Below are 19,294 nucleotides of genomic sequence, written 5' to 3' on the forward strand. Positions count from 1 at the left end.
AGCCAACTTCTATCGACAGTTCATAGCAGACTTTGCCCAGAGAACCAGCTATATTACTCAAACCCTTAAAAAAGAACATCTAAAGAAGGGTTTTTGTTGGACACAAGACGCAGAGTTAGCCTTTCAGGAATTAAAGAAAGCCTTTATTCAAGCCCCTATCCTACGACACCCAGACACCAGCAAACAATTCATTGTTGTCGCAGACGCCTCAGAAAGGGCCATTGGAGCTGCCTTATTGCAAAGACAAGACGATGATGATTTAGAACACCCTGTATTTTACCTATCACACATTTTATCTGATTCCGAGCGGAACTATTCCGTGTTAGAACGTGAATTACTCGCCTTAAAAACCGCGTGCACAGAATGGAGACACTTTTTGATGGGATCAAAGGAACCTTTTGAAGCCCGGACAGACCACAGAAATCTACAGTGCTTAAGAAACTTTCAGTGTCAAAATAGCCGGCAGGCTCGATGGGCTTTCTTTTTCAGCCAATATGACTTCTATATCACTTACATCCCTGGTTCTCAGAACATCCTGGCGGATGCCTTGTCCCGACGTTATCCTGAGTGCAGCGATTCTACTGTTCAGAACTTATTTGACAACGACAAGATCATTGGGGTAGCACAGACTTTTTTAGACCAAGTCAAGTCCGAATATGCCCGTCTAGACGAAACAGAGCTGAATAAGTTGCGTCCACAACTGCATACAGATCATGGCTATTATTATCATGACAAGGCCCTGTTTTTACCCACTAAAGTAGTACAAACTGAAGCTTTACATATGTGCCATGATTCCCCTATCGCAGGTCATCGAGGAATGAAAGCTACCCAATAACTTTTGCTTCGCTCCTTCTGGTGGCCAACTCTCAAGACTGATACGGAGGCATATGTATCATCTTGTCCTATATGTGCTCAAGCCAAGACACCCCGTACCAGACCAGTAGGATTACTCCGCCCATTACCAGTTCCCCAAGGCCCATGGCACACTATCTCCACAGATTTTATGTGCGCATTACCTTCCTCAATGGGAAACCACGTAATAATGGTAACCGTGGACTCCTTCACCAAGATGGCTCACTTCACGGCCTTAAGAAAGTTACCAACGGCAAAAGAATTGGGTCAAATCATTACTCAAGAAATCTTTCGGCTTCATGGGTTACCTCAGGTCATTATATCGGATAGGGGTCCTCAATATATCTCCCGATTCTGGAATCAATTTTTGTAAGACCTTGGGAATCAAGGTGGCCTTGTCATCCGGGTTCCACCCTCAAACCAACGGACAGACGGAACGACTCAATCAAGGTCTCGAACAGTATTTACGTAGCTTCTGCAATGCTACACAGAGTAATTGGACTACCTATTTACCGCTTGCAGAATTCTCCTATAACAACTCCCTACACAGTGCTTCGAAGGTCTCTCCTTTCTATGGCTCCTACGGTTTCCATCCCAAGGCCTTTCCAACTCCCCTGAGAGATAATTCCAATCTTCCTGCCATCTCCTCCTATGTTCGACAGCTACGGGGTATACAACGAGTTATCCATTCCAACCTTGTGGCCACTAAATCCCGCATGAAAAAGATAGCAGATAGGAGACGCTGTGCGGCTCTTCGATATCAGGTTCATGATAAGGTCTGGCTCTCCTCTAGATTCCTACCTCTTCGGCTCACTCAGAACAAATTCAAACCTCGATTTTATGGTCCCTTCCTAATTCTCAAAAAGATCAACCCAATGTCTGTGCGTCTTCGCCTGTCCCGGACGTGGAAGATCCACCCTGTATTTCACGTCTCTCAACTGAAACCTTACCGTCCTGATCCTTTTCACAGACAATTTTCCTGTCCCCCTCCTCTGTTGGTTGATAATGTGCCTGAGTACGAGGTCCAGGAAATCTGTGACTCTCGGTTTTTCCATGGGCGCCTCCAATATCTTATTCATTGGAAAGGATACCCTATGAGTGAGTGTTCCTGGGAGGATGCCCCTTCAGTTCATGCCCCTCTTTTGGTCCGTCGCTTTTTTCAACTCTTCCCTCACAAACCTGGGGCCTCGGGGGGGGGGACATACTGTCATGCCGCGGCGGCCGCGGCTCTTACGGCGGCCGCGGCCGCAGGCACAGGTCGCCGCGGCATTCCTTTCATGCCGCGGCCTGTGGGCGGGCCGCGGGGGAAGCCGCGGCTGGCGCACAGGCCGCGGGGGAAGCCACGGCTGGCGCGCGGACTGCAGGAAGATCAAGGGGCCTGGTCAGGGGTTGTGGCACTCGCCGCGCCCCTTTCCTTAAGTTCTGCTCCAAAGGCAGACGCGGCAGGGCTTGAGACCCCGAGTGGGTTTCAGGCCTGACCGCGTATAGCGCACTAGTGCGCTTTACATCCAGTTTCCTACTACTGCAACTAACATCTGCTCACCACTTACCAATGTCTCCAGGCAAAGGCCGAACCCTTGCACATGGTGGTATTTTTATGCCTGCCTTTTCCTTTCCCAGCATGCTGCCCACTTCCTCTCTTCCCAGCCTGCATTGTTTCTCTTTGTTTAGACGCATGTACCTGATTCACTATTACATTCTCTTCCCCAATCCAAGATGGTGGTGTTTCTACTTCCTGTTTCCTACTTCCTGTTTAGAGGTATATAAGGGGAATTCAGCTGCTTGTTCATTGCGTTGCAACACTCCTTGGTGGTAGTCACACTCTGATCGATTTCTTCCTACGAATCCAGTGTTTCCTGACCTGTCTTTGTTCTCCAGTTTTCCTGATCTTCAGTCCTAACGTCTTGGTGTCCTCCTTTCGTTTCAGGGAGTTCCTGTGGAGGTTTTTTACCCTACTGGGGTTTTTCCTCTGGGACTCCTTCTGGAGGGCACGGACTGTAGTGGTTTGCTCTTACCAAACAGCACCGTGGCTACTGGAAGGGGTCGCCCCTACCTCGGCCAGAGCAGAACCTGTCGGAACCGGGGCCGTTCCCCTACGCTTCTCAACTTCGACGGTAAGCCCATTGAAAACCGTGACACTTAATGTAATGGCTGACACAAGGGAAACTCTTTTGCCCATAGAGTCAAGGCGGCGTCCGTCTCTATATGGTGGTACTGAGAAGGGGGCTGTTGGATTCTTAGCTCTTCTCGATGCAGCTTGGGTAACTACGGGATTGATCCTGGTGTGCCCCGCCAGGCATGCAGGGGAATCATCAGGGGCCCTGTATTTTTTGTCAATATGTGGTAGCACCGGGGTAGCGGGGTTCTTTATGATCTTAATACCCTCCTGCCACATGTGATCAATGATGGGTATTGACCTGACCGATTTCTGTGCCTGGTCCTTAAAATCATATAAGAAGCGGTCAGACGCTTCACTGTAATAGGTAGGTGAAATCTTTCTGCTGCCTTTTCCATAATACTGTGAAACCCTCCAATGTCCTCTGGAGGGGAATCAGCAGGAGGGGGTTGTGGTGGACATGGAGCAGGGATGATGTAGTCATCCCAGTCACCTAACTGAGCAGGTAGTTCGCCTTCTTCCCTGTTCTCATCTTCCGAGGTGGAAGGATCCTCCCTAGGAGGGGAAATAGCATGCAGTGGTGGTGTCATCCTAAGCGTAGTTGGAGGTGTGATAGTTGGCAGTGGAATAGGAGCTGTTCGTGGAGGGGTTGATGGTGGAGGAAAACGAAGACTATAATCTGACATGTCTTACATATCTTCTATCAGAGAACGAGGCATAATGACATCCTCTTGAGTGCGATGAGGATATGAATAGTACTGAAAACGCTATGTGTGCTTATGAGTGGAGGGTTGACAATAGCAGCCCTCAAAGTTTTGACTCTGGTCACCCTCATAATACTCTTCCTCCTCTTCTTGATATTTGACATGGAGTTCTGAAGGGCTATGTGCCAGTCTGAAAGGGCCTTTCTCCCCTGACTCATCCATATCCAGAAGGTGACTTGGCATAAGGGGTGAAATGTTAGAAGTGTATGACAGACTGGGTTTAGTAAATGTCTTAATTTTTTATCTTGTTGACGGTGTCGTCATCCTCAGTGGTCTCGTCGCCGGTGGTTGGTAAGTCAACACTGGACTCGTTGACGTTGGTGGTGTTGTCAATGGCATCGTCGACAAGGCTTTAGCCAACGACGATGTTGAAGGTGTAACAGATACCGTCGTCGACGGGGAAAAAGTTTTCGCTGGGGTTGAGACTGGTAGGGAAACTGAATCGCCCCTTGTCTCCGAGGCCTTAGTTGATGATATGGGAACCTGAACTGAAGAGGTCCTCGTCAGAGCTGTAGATGGTCTCCCCGACGATATGGTGGTGACAGTCATTGTCGACGATGCTACTGTTGACTGTGATTTCGTTGTTGACGGGGTTTTGAAAGGAGATTTTGCTGCTGTTGTCGCTGTGTCTGAGGTAACCTTAGTTTTTTCTTTTTGTGCCTTACATGGAGTAGCAGGAGCAGATGAAGTTGCTTTTGTAGTGAAGTATTTTTATTTTTCTTTTTTTTTACATTCCCTCGACTGGTGGTGAGTTCAGAAGTGCCCTGCCGAGATCTAGCCCTCTTATGCAACTTAGATGAAGTCACTATCTTCATCTGAAGATGTTTTTTGAGATTTAGGCCCTCATTATGACATTGGCAGTAAATCCCGCTTACCGCCGTGGTGACGGCCGCCAACATACCGCCACGGTGACAAATATCCGTTCGTCATATTATGACACACACACCAATCCAACAGAATACAGACACATACACAAATCTGCCAGGCCAAAGGTCAGTGATAAAGTGGCAGTCCCAACACCCATACCGTTACGCCAACAAAACAATGCCCACCACATTATGACCCACAAATCACCGCTGCAGACATTCAACGGTGGTAAACCATTGGCAGTACATACCACCGCCCTCAGAATGGACACCTACATACAAAACTACACTACACTGGCAAATACGAAAAACACACACCTGACACTTATACACCCACCACACCCATTCACCCACAGCACTATTTAAAACACACACCCACAGTACCCTCAACCCTTTACAAACAACAATTAGTGCCAGGAGATTGACACGAACAGCACAGAGACAACTAGACTCACACACAACTTACACCCACACATCCCTTACGCACCCCACATCACACACCCCACCACATTACTTAACACACTCTCACCCCAGGACACCCCTTACCGCCAGCCTCTTCCTGGCGGTGCTAACCGCCAGAAACAGGCTGGCGGTAGGGGTGTCATAATCCCCAGGGCAGCGCTGCTTGCAGCGCTGCCCTGGTAGATTATCACCACCGGGGCTAAAACGGCAGGAAACCGCCTGCCCTGGCGGTGCGACCGCGGCGCTACCGCTGCAGTCGTAATAGGGGCCTCCGTACCGCCAGCCTGTTGGCGGTACGGATGCCACATTACCCCTGGCGGTTGTAATGACCACCATAGTCCCCACAAAGGCTCCCCTGTTTCACTGATGAGGAGTTAAGGGTCATGGTGGAGGAAATTGTCAGGGCAGAGCCACAGCTGTTTGGAGCACAGGTACAGCTGATATCCATTGCCAGGAAAATGGAGCTGTGGCAGAAAATCGTGGACAAGGTGAACGCCATGGGACAGCACTCAAGAACAAGGGACGACATCAGGAAGAGGTGGAACGACCTACGGGGGAAGGTACGTTCCATAGCAGCAAGGAACCAGCACGCCATACAGAGGACTGGCAGTGGAACCCCACCTCCTCCCTCACAGCATGGAAGGAGCAAGTCTTGGCATTACTGAATCCCATGGGACTCGCTGGAGTAGCTGAAGGACTGGACACTGGTAAGTCAACATACCTGCATGCCATCTCACACCCTCACCGTCACTCCCATCACTCCACTCCATCCCACACACTGCACCTACACATATGAATAACCACAATGCCAAGCCCTGCACGCAATGCCAATGCATGGACAGCCTTCCCAGCCCTGCATGGACACCCATTACCAAAGCATGCACAGCAAAGGGGAACGAACAATCACACAATAATCACCATACACAAGCAAAAGGTGTCAGGGCAACAGCAACGATGGAGGCCAAGCCAAGGATGTACAATATGTCACGGACATGAAGCATAATTCATCACTTATATCACCACAGGTGTCCCAGCCAATCTCAGCGGAAAGGAGGTGCCATGCCAAACCAGTCCCCCAACAGAAGATGCCCCCAGTAATGACAGTAACTCTGGACTTCAGGATCCGGACCAACAACCTGACCCATCAGGGACAACTGGACAGCTGGTCATCCAAGCCAACTCACAGTCCACCAGAGAGCCTTCCCCATCAGTATCCAACACCACAGCACCTACCCAGCGTACCCACACCTCTGTCCCCAGGACACGTCAATCAGCAGTGTGCCCACTTGTACAGGGATCCCAGGCCACACCTCATACCCAAGACAATCAGGGACCTGGGGTCAGTGGGCACACCGTTCAGGGGACAGAGGCACAGGCCAACAGGGACACTGGGAGGACTGCTGTGCGCCAGGGGGAGGACAGGGCCAGGGAACTGACTGACCAGTAGACACTCTCCAAGATCCTGGGAGCCTACCAACATTCCCATGTCATGATGGGCCAGATCCTTGACAACGTGCAGGAGACGGCTGCAGGAGGGACAGTATCAGGGGATCAGGGAGGACTTGCAGCCCATTAACACCACCCTGATCTCCTTAGCAGGGCTGCTGGCATACATGGCCAACATCATGAGGGAGGCAACAGCACAGCAGCAGGCCCCTACCACTAGCCAGTCCATTGCCCAGCCCTCCACCTCCACTGCAGCTAGTGGGCAGGAGGCCCCGCCATAGGACCCACAGGCCAACAGCACCCCTCCCCCTGCAGAAGGTGAACCACCCCTAAACATCGTCTGCGAACCAGACAGAAGCCAAAGACACTTGCCAAGACCACCGCCAGGAAATGAGACTCTCCTTCCTTTGGCCCCTTGGTGACTGGACCTGTGCTACAAACAGACTGGAACAATACCCTGGACCTTCCTTCATCATCACCCCAATCCATTGCACATTTCTCTCAATTTCATAGCACTACATTAAACACCTTTGACTACTAGTATTTTATGTTTTGAAAATGTGCATTTATGGAAACAGTCACATCTAGTGCAAATGATCTGAACACTACGAGAGCACAGAAATAAGGACCTGTTGCTGTCTGTAGTCAGCACATCAGTACACAGTTGTTATATCAGCAACATCTGTAAAATGACAAGCCATAGGTGTCAGTAAGTTGAGATGCAAAGGAAGTTAATGCCATCATGCTACAGCCACACAGAATACACCAATAGTCATAGGAATGGTCCGTTGCACTGTCTCACCTGTGTGTCATTGGAGGAATTGACGGATAACTGATGTTCTGTTGTCCTCATCCTCAGCCTCTTCATCCTCGCTGTCCTCAGGGTCTATTGCTGCCACAGGGGCATCTCCAGTTTCTGCCTCCTGCAGAAAGGGCACATGCTGTCTGAGGGCCAGGTTGTGTAACATGCAGCATGCCACTATAATCTGGCAGACCTTCCTGGGTGAGTAGCACAGGGATCTACCTGTCAGATGGAGGCACCTGAACCTGGCCTTCAGGACCCCGAAGGTCCCCTTGATGATCCTTCGGGTTCGCCCATGTGCCTCATTATAATGTTCCTCTGCCCCAGTCCTGGCATTCCTCACAGGGGTCAGCAGCCATGATAGGTTTGGGTAGCCAGAGTCACCTGCAAGTATTGAGGAATAACATTTAGCCTCACACAATGCTATAGGGATGACAACTGAAGGCATACACTAACATACAGTGGGTGTGGACAAGGCTCACCTATTAGCCACAGTCTGTGCTTCTGTAGTTGGGCCATCACATTTGGGATGCTGCTATTCCTCAGAACAAAGGCATCATGCACCAACCAGGATACTTAGCATTGATGTGGGAGATGTACTGGTCCGCCAGGCACACCATTTGCACATTCAATGAGTGGAAACTCTTACGATTCCTGAACACCTGTTCATTCTGGTGAGAGGGGGGGGACAAATGCAACATGTGTCCCGTCAATCGCCTCAATAATATTGGGGATGTGACTCATTGCATAGAATCCAGCCTTCACAGTGGCCAAATCTTCCACCTGGGGGAAAGACATGTAGCTGCACATGTGTTTTACCAGGGCAGACAAGACTCTTGCCAGCAGGATTGAGAACAATGGCTGTGACATTCCTGCTGCCAAGCCCACTCACACTTGGAAAGAACCTGTTGCCAGGAAGTGGGGCACTGATAGCACTTGCAAAAGATGGGGGATCCCAGTGGGATGACAGATAGCAGATATCAGGTCTGGCTCCAATTGGGCACATAGCTCAGTTATTGTGACCCTGTCCAGTCTATTGGTGAGTATAATGTGCCTTTCCTCATCTGTAGCCAAGTCTACAAGGGGTCTGTACAGGGGGGGTATGTCTCCACCTCCTATTCATCCGCAGCGGTAGGTATCTAAGGGAAACAAGAGTGAGTAGGCTGTCACAATTTGAACAATGGAACCACAACTTCAGTGTACATAGTGCATTTATGTTATAGGACAGTGGGAATGGTGTGGTATGTGCTAATCTAGGTTGTGACGAAGTTAATGTCGATATGACAGTTGTCCTCCCCATGAAATGGCGACCGCCTATCCTGTATGTAGGGGCAGGTGGAAGTGAGGTAATTCCGCCGACATTGGGCATTGTGGCAGAAGGTGGTCTTGCACCGCCGTGCAATGCCTCATTGGATAATATGGTGCTCTATGGAGTACAGTGGCCAATGGGGATCTGCGCCAGCGGTGACGGTGTACACTGCCGGGGACATGACCGCCATTTTCTATCTGATTCCTCACTTGTTTCCTGACCTTTAACAGGAGAACACCTACACTGCGTGTGCTGCTGTGTCTGGAACCTACCATGGCCCTTGTGTGACTGGGGAAAGGGCCCCTGCCTTCACTTCAGAGGAGTTGGAGCGACTGGTGGATGGGGTCCTACCCAGTACGGACTGCTGTATGGACCTCCAGACCAACAGGTGAGTACACTTTGGGCACAATGCATGTGGGAAGGATGCATGGAGATGTATGTGCAAGCATCGTGCCAAAGGGGCGGGGTTAAATGTCTTGTGGTGGTGTACATGGTGTGCGCCAGGTGATGTGTGTGCCAATGGTGATGGAAACGGGATTGGTGGGCCATATGTGTGACAGGCTGGATTGTATGGTTAATGGTGTTCTCCTTTCTATATTACCTCTGCAGGTCAGCGCCCGTCAAAAGAAGGGATTATGGAGTGCCATCGCCAAGGACGTGCGGACCCTGGTGGTCTATGGCAGGCGGAGTACCCACTGTTGGAAACAATGGGAGGACCTGAGACGCTGGGCATGGAAGACCATGGAGGCCCAGCTGGGGATGGATTCCCAACGAGGAAGGGGTGCCCGTCGGAACCTGACCTCCCTGATGGCCCGCATACTGGTGGTGGCCTACCTAGAGCTTGAGGGAATCACAGCAGCCACAAGGGGGTGAGTACAGTGACCATTATTAAAACATTTTGCAGGTTGGGTGGGATCCAGGTGGTGGATGCGAGTTAGTGGGTGCCCCTAAGGCCAGGCCAGACATTGCAGCGTGAGTCAACTCTAGGGTATCTAATGGGTGTATGGCAAATGCAGGTAACCTAGCTTGTTAGCATTCCATTTCAAGTGGGGCTTTGTGGGTACCAGGAGGGGTGTAGTTGGCGGTGTGTGGCCCACATCTTGCTGTGGCATCTAGCCAAATCACTGGCAGTGCAATGCATAGTGCTCAAGTCTGATCCCTGTGTGTGACGGTGCTGTGTATGCCAACTGTGGTGTTGGTGCAGTAATTAACCCAGTGTTTCGTTTTTCTCTCTAACCCCCTTTTTAGGGACGAGCCTGCATCGAGACGCTTTAGGAATTAGAAAAGGGCTCGGAGCCCCGTCCACATCACGTCAGTGTCTTTCATTGGTTCTTGGGCTTGCCTGTTAAAATCTGCTTGCTTTCATTAGTGGAAGGCACGCATATGTCATGCCTTTTCCGGTGGTTAGCCATCCTCGAGCGCAGCGACCAAGTACAGAAAACATGGCAGGCTCGCTGCTTCCCATCACGTTTGTGGACTACTTTTTCTCTATTTTCGCAGCACGATCTCGTTTGGCAGAAGTCGAGGGCTTTGCATAATATCGACCCCGTTACATAGTTATTTGCACTTTTGCCGGTTACGTACATAATTGCACTTTTGCCAACAGGTTTCATTACGAGTGCAGTCATTACGAGTGCAGTCTTCCACGTATAGATGTCCCTGTGTAGGGGCACTAGAGGCTGCAGTTCTCCCCCTTTACCGATAGATGTCCCCATGTAAGGGCACCGAGGTCGCAGTTGCGCGTTTCCACCGAAAGATGTCCTCTCGGGGAGAACGGCCACTCTGATCTAAAAAAACACCTGGCTGCCTCCTGTGGAGCTCCTTCTCCTAATCCGGTCCCATATAACAAAGAAACTAAAAATTAAATGCTCCTAAAACTGCAAAGGGTCAGACCCGATCAGGCAAGCCAGAGCACGCAAATTCTCCCCGGACAGTAAGGTCAACCCTGCAAAACGCTCCAGTGGTATGGCCCGTCCACCAGCCAGTGATCATGAGAGAACCAAGAGCCACCCCCACGCCAGGGAGCAGAACCTGTCCCCTCACCTGGACACCACCCACACATCCAGGAGACCGGCCTCCGGCTCAGGCGGAGGGCGCGAACCATGTGCCAAGGCTTCAAGGTGCCCAGGAGCCTCTGACCTACCCAAATCAAGGTGAGAATATGGATTGTGCTAGATTCACCGACTAGAAACGTCAGTAGTGTTGTGTGCGGAGTACAGAAAGGCGAATGTTATACTGTACATAGCCGACCGAATACAGAGGTGTGCCTGTCCAACACAGAAGTAAATATCGAGCTCCAAACATGTTTCTTTATTAGACTATAGTTTTTAATTACACACATTTCTGGATCTCTATAGCAAGAGATCCTCCAAAAATTATCAAATATTTTCTTTCGGGCCACACGAAGTGCCCTAAATTCAGAAACTTAATGGTTGCTTTGTATAAGAGTCATATTCCATGAAAGTATTTTTTTCCTTATAAGAATGCAACAATACTAACCCATAAGTTAAATAGGGCATGATTTTGTATTTGTCCTAACATAACTATAAAATGCTGGTACCTTTTGCATAGGAGAAACACCAAACGAGTTATAGTATTTAGAGAGACGTATCTTTGTTGGAGGTAGCGGTTCTGGGTTTGCAAGCAATGCATTATGGGTACGCTTACTTGGAAGATACTTTTTCTCAATGATCTCTTCTTAAGGACTACAGGCTGCAGTCCTAATGTTGGCCAACAGAGGTCCTCACTAGAGGTTACAGTGTGAACCCATACTGTTGATGCTCCCAATAACATATTTTACCCCGGCTCTTTGGCTATGTTCCGACTGCTGCCATTCTCTATAGTTCAGCCCCGCCAAGTCACGGAGACTTGGAACGCCCCACCCCCATTATCCCTTTTTTCTTTCAACGTGGCAAGAAAAATCCAGTTGGGAGTTTACAACTGATAATAGCTGTAACTCGGACAAATGCGAGACCATAGTGCATTGCAAATGCTTGTTTCTTCTGTCATCCTGTCCATGTGTGCATTAGCATCACCTGGTGGAGGAGCAGGGGCACCGGCAACAGAGGGAGCTGCATCCGACAGGACCCTGAAGGCAAAGTCCACCGAAGCTTAGGGAACCAGTGGGACAGAGGGCGAGGAGAGCACCACGGAGGAGACAGGAGGTGACAACACAGACTCGGATACCTCCTCCGATGGAAGTTCCCTGGTGGTGGCGGACAGATCTGTGATCACCACAGTTGCAGGTACAGCCGCCACCCCCTTACCAGCACCGCCCTCCCAGTAGCCCCTCCGCGAGTTGCCCATGCCCACTCACCCAGGAGGTTAGGCATCTGCTTCACCCCAGGCACCTAAGGCCCTGCCCCAGTAACCCCTGCTGCCCTGAGTGAGGAGGATATTGACCTCCTGAGCTCCATCTCTACAGGGCAGTCAACCATTGTGAATGCCATCCAGGGGCTGGCATCCCAGATGCAGCAATGCATTCCTGGAGGGCATCCACCGTGGATTGGCGGCCCAAAAGAGATCGATACAGGCTCTGGCCTCCTCTCTGATGGCAGCCATTGCACCAGTTTCTACTGTCACCACTCCAACTAACACTTCCCAGTCCCAGTCTCCTAAACCCAACCCATCCCATGCACACATACAGTCGAGCATGCACACAAAACAACACCCAAGAGTGGCACAGGCAAACATAGGCACCACACTTCATCCCACAGGCACGCACGCAAACACCAGACATTTGCAGACACAACCAGATCCACTGCTTCCACTGTCTCCCCCTCCTCCTCCTTCTCCCCATCTCCCTCCCAGTCACATCTACACTCACACCTGCATTCACTGCATCAACATCCACCACCAGCATCACCACACCAAGCAGCACACACACCTCACTAGCAGACACCTCAACAACATCCATGCACGCTTCCCCTGTGTCCTCTCCCACGCTGTCTGTCCCCACCCCTCCTAAAGGACACAAACACAAGCACTCACACACTGTAGGAGGCTGGCCTGGCTTGTAGTGAGTACCAAGGGGTACTTACACCTTGCACCAGGTCCAGGTATCCCTTATTAGTGTAGAGGGGTGTCTAGCAGCTTAGGCTGATAGAAAATGGTAGCTTAGCAGAGCAGCTTAGGCTGAACTAGGAGACGAGTGAAGCTCCTACAGTACCACTAGTGTCATATGCACAATATCATCAGAAAACACAATACACAGATATACTAAAAATAAAGGTACTTTATTTTTATGACAATATGCCAAAGTATCTCAGTGAGTACCCTCAGTATGAGGATAGCAAATATACACAAGATATATGTACACAATACCAAGATATGCAGTACTAGCAATAGAAAACAGTGCAAACAATGTATAGTCACAATAGAATGCAATGGGGGCACATAGGGATAGGGGCAACACAAACCATATACTCTAGAAGTGGAATGCGAACCACGAATGGACCCCAAACCTAGGTGACCTTGTAGAGGGTCGCTGGGACTGTAAGAAAACAGTGAGGGTTAGAAATATAGCCCACCCCAAGACCCTGAAAAGTGGGTGCAAAGTGCACCTAAGTTCCCCAGAGAGCACAGAAGTTGTGATAGGGGAATTCTGCAAGAAACAACAACACCAGCAATGCAACAACGATGGATTTCCTGACGAGAGTACCTGTGGATCAAGGGGACCAAGTCCAAGAGTCACGATCAAGTCGAGAGTGGGCAGATGCCCAGGAAATGCCAGCTGTGGGTGCAAAGAAGCTGCCACCGGATGGTAGAATCTGTGGATTCTGCAAGAACGACAAGGGCTAGAAACTTCCCCTTTGGAGGATGGATGTCCCACGTCGTGAAGAGTCGTGCAGAAGTATTTCCGTGCAGAAAGACCGCCAACAAGCCTTGCTAGCTGCAAAGGTCGCAGTTAGGGTTTTTGGATGCTGCTGTGGCCCAGGAGGGACCAGGATGTCGCCAATTGCGTGAGGGGACAGAGGGGGCGCCCAGCAAGACAAGGAGCCCTCTCAGAAGCAAGCAGCACCCGCAGAAGTGCCGGAACAGGCACTACAAAGTGGAGTGAACCGGAGCTCACCCGAAGTCACGAAAGAGGGTCCCACGACGCCGGAGGACAACTCAGGAGGTCGTGCACTGCAGGTTAGAGTGCCGGGGACCGAGGCTTGGCTGTGCACAAAGGAAATCCTGGAAAAGTGCACAGGAGCCGGAGTAACTGCAAAACACGCGGTTCCCAGCAATGCAGTCTAGCGTGGGGAGGCAAGGACTTACCTCCACCAAACTTGGACTGAAGAGTCACTGGACTGTGGGAGTCACTTGGACAGAGTTGCTGAGTTCAAGGGACCTCGCTCGTCGTGCTGAGAGGAGACCCAGAGGACCGGTGAAGCAGTTCTTTGGTGCCTGCGGTTGCAGGGGGAAGTTTCCATCGACCCACGGGAGATTTCTTCGGAGCTTCTAGTGCAGAGAGGAGGCAGACTACCCCCACAGCATGCACCACCAGGAAAACATTCGAGAAGGTGGCAGGATCAGCGTTACAAGGTCGCAGTAGTCGTCTTTGCTACTTTGTTGCAGTTTTTCAGGCTTCCAGCGCGGTCAGCAGTCGATTCCTTGGCAGAAGGTGAAGAGAGAGATGCAGAGGAACTCTGATGAGCTCTTGCATTCGTTATCTAAAGAATTCCCCAAAGCAGAGACCCTAAATAGCCAGAAAAGGAGGTTTGGCTACCTAGGTGAGAGGATAGGCTAGCAACACAGGTAAGAGCCTATCAGAAGGAGTCTCTGACGTCACCTGCTGGCCCTGGCCACTCAGAGCAGTCCAGTGTGCCAGCAGCACCTCTGTTTCCAAGATGGCAGAGGTCTGGAGCACACTGGAGGAGCTCTGGGCACCTCCCAGGGGAGGTGCAGGTCAGGGGAGTGGTCACTCCCCTTGACCACTCCCCTTCCCTTTGTCCAGTTTCGCGCCAGAGCAGGGCTGGGGGATCCCTGAACCGGTGTAGACTGGCTTATGCAGAAATGGGCACCATCTGTGCCCATGAAAGCATTTCAAGAGGCTGGGGGAGGCTACTCCTCCCCTGCCTTAACACCTTTTTCCAAAGGGAGAGGGTGTAACACCCTCTCTCTGAGGAAGTCCTTTGTTCTGCCTTCCTGGGCCAAGCCTGGCTGGACCCCAGGAGGGCAGAAACCTGTCTGAGGGGTTGGCAGCAGCAGCAGCTGCAGTGAAACCCCTGAAAAGGCAGTTTGGCAGTACCCGGGTCTGTGCTAGAGACCTGGGGAATCATGGGATTGTCTCCCCAATACTAGGATGGCATTGGGGGGGGCAATTCCATGATCTTAGACATGTTACATGGCCATGTTCGGAGTTACCATTGTGAAGCTACACAGAGGTAGTGACCTATGTGTAGTGCACGCGTGTAATGGTGTCCCCACACTCACAAAGTCCGGGGAATTTGCCCTGAACAATGTGGGGGCACCTTGGCTAGTGCCAGGGTGCCCACACACTAAGTAACTTAGCACCCAACCTTTACGAGGTAAAGGTTAGACATATGGGTGACTTATAAGTTACTTAAGTGCAGTGGTAAATGGCTGTGAAATAACGTGGATGTTATTTCACTCAGGCTGCAGTGTCAGGCCTGTGTAAGAATTGTCAGAGCTCCCTATGGGTGGCAAAAGAAATGCTTCAGCCCATAGGGATCTCTTGGAACCCCAATACCCTGGGTACCTCAGTACCATATACTAGGGAATTATAAGGGTGTTCCAGTATGCCAATGTAAATTGGTGAAATTGGTCACTAGCCTGTTAGTGACAATTTGGAAAGAAATGAGAGAGCATAACCACTGAGGTTCTGATTAGCAGAGCCTCAGTGAGACAGTTAGTCATAACACAGGTAACACATACAGGGCACACTTATGAGCACTGGGGCAACTGGCTGGCAGGGTCCCAGTGACACATACAACTAAAACAACATATATACAGTGAAATATGGGGGTAACATGCCAGGCAAGATGGTACTTTCCTACACACACCCAACAGCCATCCACCTCACATCAGCATACTGCTCATGCACCTGCACTCAAATCCAGCATACACCTCCTACAACCACTCCCTCAACCTCCAGTCCCATCCCTCCTCCCGCCCCACCATCCCTAAGAAGCTTTTCCTTGCCCAACTTGGCCTCCCCCCCCTCACTGTCTGTAAGAGCAGGGCCCAGACAGTGGTGGTACCACCTAGTAGTGGTGGCAAGTCAGTGAAGGATCCCACTCCACCAGCCAAGAAGGGGAAGGATCCCACACCTCCTGCAATGAAGGGGAAGGAGCCTCCACCTCCTCCTTGAAGGGGAAGAAGCCCTCGACTCCTGCCCAGAAGGCTAAGGAACACGTACAATCTACCATGAAGGGGAAGAAGCCGTCAGCCCCTGCCAGGAAGGGTAAGGATTCCACGCCACATGCCATGAAGGGGAAGAAGTCCTTCACTCCAGCGGAGGCTGTCAGGATGACACCTCCACCACCACCAGTGGTCACAGGGCCCCCACCGACAGCTGAGGAAGTGCATCCCTCACCACCAGCAAACGCTGCCCAGGAGGCACCTCCATCTGCCACCACATGCAGCCCTCACCACCAGCAGAGGCTGCCCAGGAGGCACCTCCACCTGCCACCACAGTTCAGCTCTCGCCACCAGCAGAGGCTGCCCAGGAGGCCCCTCTATCTGCCACCACAGTGCAGCCATCACCACCAGCGGAAGCCATGTAGGCCACCCTCCAGGGGCTGCTGTACGAGGGGCCCCCTCAAGAACCAGTGGGAAAGTCACCCACTAGAGAGACTGTGGTCTTGCACTCCCCAGGACAGAGAAGTGGGCATGGAGCCCCCTCCAGAACCTGTGGGAAAGTCACCCACTAGAGAGACTGTGGCCTTGCATTCCCCAGGACAGAGAAATGGGCATGGAGCCCTCTCTAGAACCAGTTTACTTTTTCACGTATTCGGCTGAGGTGCCTCTCACCCCCCCATCCCCCTGAGGTGCCTGCCCGCTTGCAAACTAATGGCCCTGCAGAGTTATATCCGGATGAAGTCAGGATTCAAGTTGGGCATTGGACTGTTGCCATCTGGGCCCTTAGTACATTGGACTGGGCAGCGGCCCTTTGTGTACATTTGTGCATATCTGTTTCACGTACAATTGGATTATTTATTATCTGTTGATACCAATACATTCACCTTAGTGCATTCTTGTTGTCCTTGAATTATTCGGCCGTTTTTCATGTGCAGCTGGACTTGTGTATGGTGTGTGTGTGTCCGGTGCGTGTCGTGCATGTGTGTGTGTCACTCTCGTTTTCCTCCCTCCCTCCCTTGTATGCTAGGTGGCTTTATTCACCGTCGTCGTCTTCGTCAACGTTGGTGTTCCAGGTTGAGCATGACGTAGAAGAGCATCGGAAAGACTTGCAGTTTGGGTCCCTTGGCTGGGTTGTTCTTCCCTGTGTCTCCGATGGTGAGTCCTTTCTCTTCTGTGATGCATTTCCACCAGGATTTTGATGGCGTTAGTAACGCCCCGGAAAACGTGGGGGATTGATGTGTCAAAATATGTGGGGCGCTACTTTGTCTTCCGCCTGGCTGTTGTCGGCTACCGCCGTGGTGAGTGTTGTTTCCGCCCTGGCGGTTGGTGAGGTACATTGGCTATCTATAGGAGTTATCACCGCCATGGTCATAATTTGGCAGTAATTACCGCCACTTTATTAATACAGTTTTTATGTGGATCATCCACATGAACTCTCTTTTTCCTATAGGTCTTGCAGGGCCGAAAGAGGCCTTTCTTATCAAACATAATGCAAATAGATGAAATCCAATACCTTTTGTGAAGTAATAGAGGAAAAACTGAGCAGAGCTCGGGTAGACTCCCTTCACACTCGATGTGCGGTGAAAATCTGGGGGAGTTAGCGTCTCTTGTGAGTGTTCTAGAGGGTGCTGTCGCCTGATTGGTCATGATTCAGGTTTTGTCCTTTTATAAAAAGGACATAGATAGACTAGTAACTTCAAGACCTACTTTCATTGTAGCCTGTGTGATTGTTGCATACTGCTAGCTATGCCACAGTGGGACTCGCACTTTGACGACGGGGAAGGATTCAAGCATCTGAATCTATGAAAGATCCAATACTGGATAAATGTTTCTGGTCTGAAATAACAAAAGATGCTGTAGGCCTAGGTGGATGGGATAAACCTGGCCACATACTGCCCTTATATTATAAGCTGGTTGGCTCAACAAAGTGATCTGGATGGAATAAGGCAAAACACCGAAAAAGTGTCTTAGCAGAAATCATGAGGCTGGAAAGAAAATGTTTCAAAAAGTGATGGCAATGGGAACACCATACTGGAATGGCAGGGAGAGGGATTAACATAGTATCTACTGCAATCAAGGAAACCACATTTCACTTTTTTTATTGACACTGTTCTCTATTTAAATACACATACAATCCTCTTAATTTTCAGCATTGATCCTTATTGTTCCTTCGTGCTCTGTGGTGTCGTTCTTAAGTACACGTTCTTGGCTTTCCTATTTTCTGCTACTTGTACCTTTTGTTTTAAATTCCAATCATTTGAATACCTACATAATATCTAATCGTAGCCGTTGAAGAACTCCTGCAGACAAAGAATGTATTGAACGTATTATTCTTCTTGCTGCAACTTGCCTCATTAAGTCACCAAAATAAAATAACTGATAATATACTACATACACCAAATGGGCAATTTAATTAAAAGCATATTTGGCTTTGTTTGAAATACTCATGTGTTCCTGCTGTTTAGATTTGTACTATATATGCTTGATTTTCCAGTCATTTTTGTCACATCTGTGGGTAGCCATATCTTCCAAATGTTTGAGCACTATTTCTACTTTAAGCTAATATACTTTATCAAATATTCATACATATTAAATTATCTTGCATTCACTAGTAATTTATTGTGGAGGTGCAATCATGATTCTATTGCTACCACTGTAAAATTGATACTTATAAATTGAAATAACCCCTCTGATGTAGAAAATGCTGTCTTCTCCCTGGCAGAAGGTGCTAACACAATTGGGAACAGTTTCTCTGTCGGGGTTCTCACCATGGCCTTTAGGCTCTTGTTGAACCTCTCCAAAAATCTATTGGTTTGTGGATGGTATGCAGAGAAGTGGCAGATTACACCAACTTGTTCCCACATCCCTCTCATAGACCTAAAAGTGGTTCCCCTGCCGGAAATCAGTCTTAAACTCCAGAGAAGTAAACTAGGAGAGTTCCTGAAGCAAGCTTTGCACTGCAGTTACGCTCTTCATAGGTACTGCCTTTGGATAGCTGTTGGCATAGTCCACCACAATCAAAATGTACTTGCTGAGTGATTCCGATGGATGTTCAAATGGACCAACAATGTGTATCCTCAAGCACTCAACTGGAAGACCTTTAACTGTCAGGGACACAATGAGTGTGTTGGTCTTACCACCAGGCTTACTACTCAACTGGCAAGTGAAATAGGCTAGTCAGTGTCTCTGCACATTGCTGGCTAGCAGAACTGAGGGTCCTGCCTTTTATGGTTATTTCTAATGCCCAAGTGTCCTGCAAAGGTCACTCTGTGGGCCAGTGACAGAAAGCTCTTGTACACTTGTTGAACAGCTAGACCCTTGCTAGCACATGGCTCAGGAGTAAGAGGATCACTGTAAAGCAGTTTGCCC

Source organism: Pleurodeles waltl, chromosome 9 (assembly GCF_031143425.1).
Source record: "Pleurodeles waltl isolate 20211129_DDA chromosome 9, aPleWal1.hap1.20221129, whole genome shotgun sequence".
NCBI lineage: Eukaryota > Metazoa > Chordata > Amphibia > Caudata > Salamandridae > Pleurodeles > Pleurodeles waltl.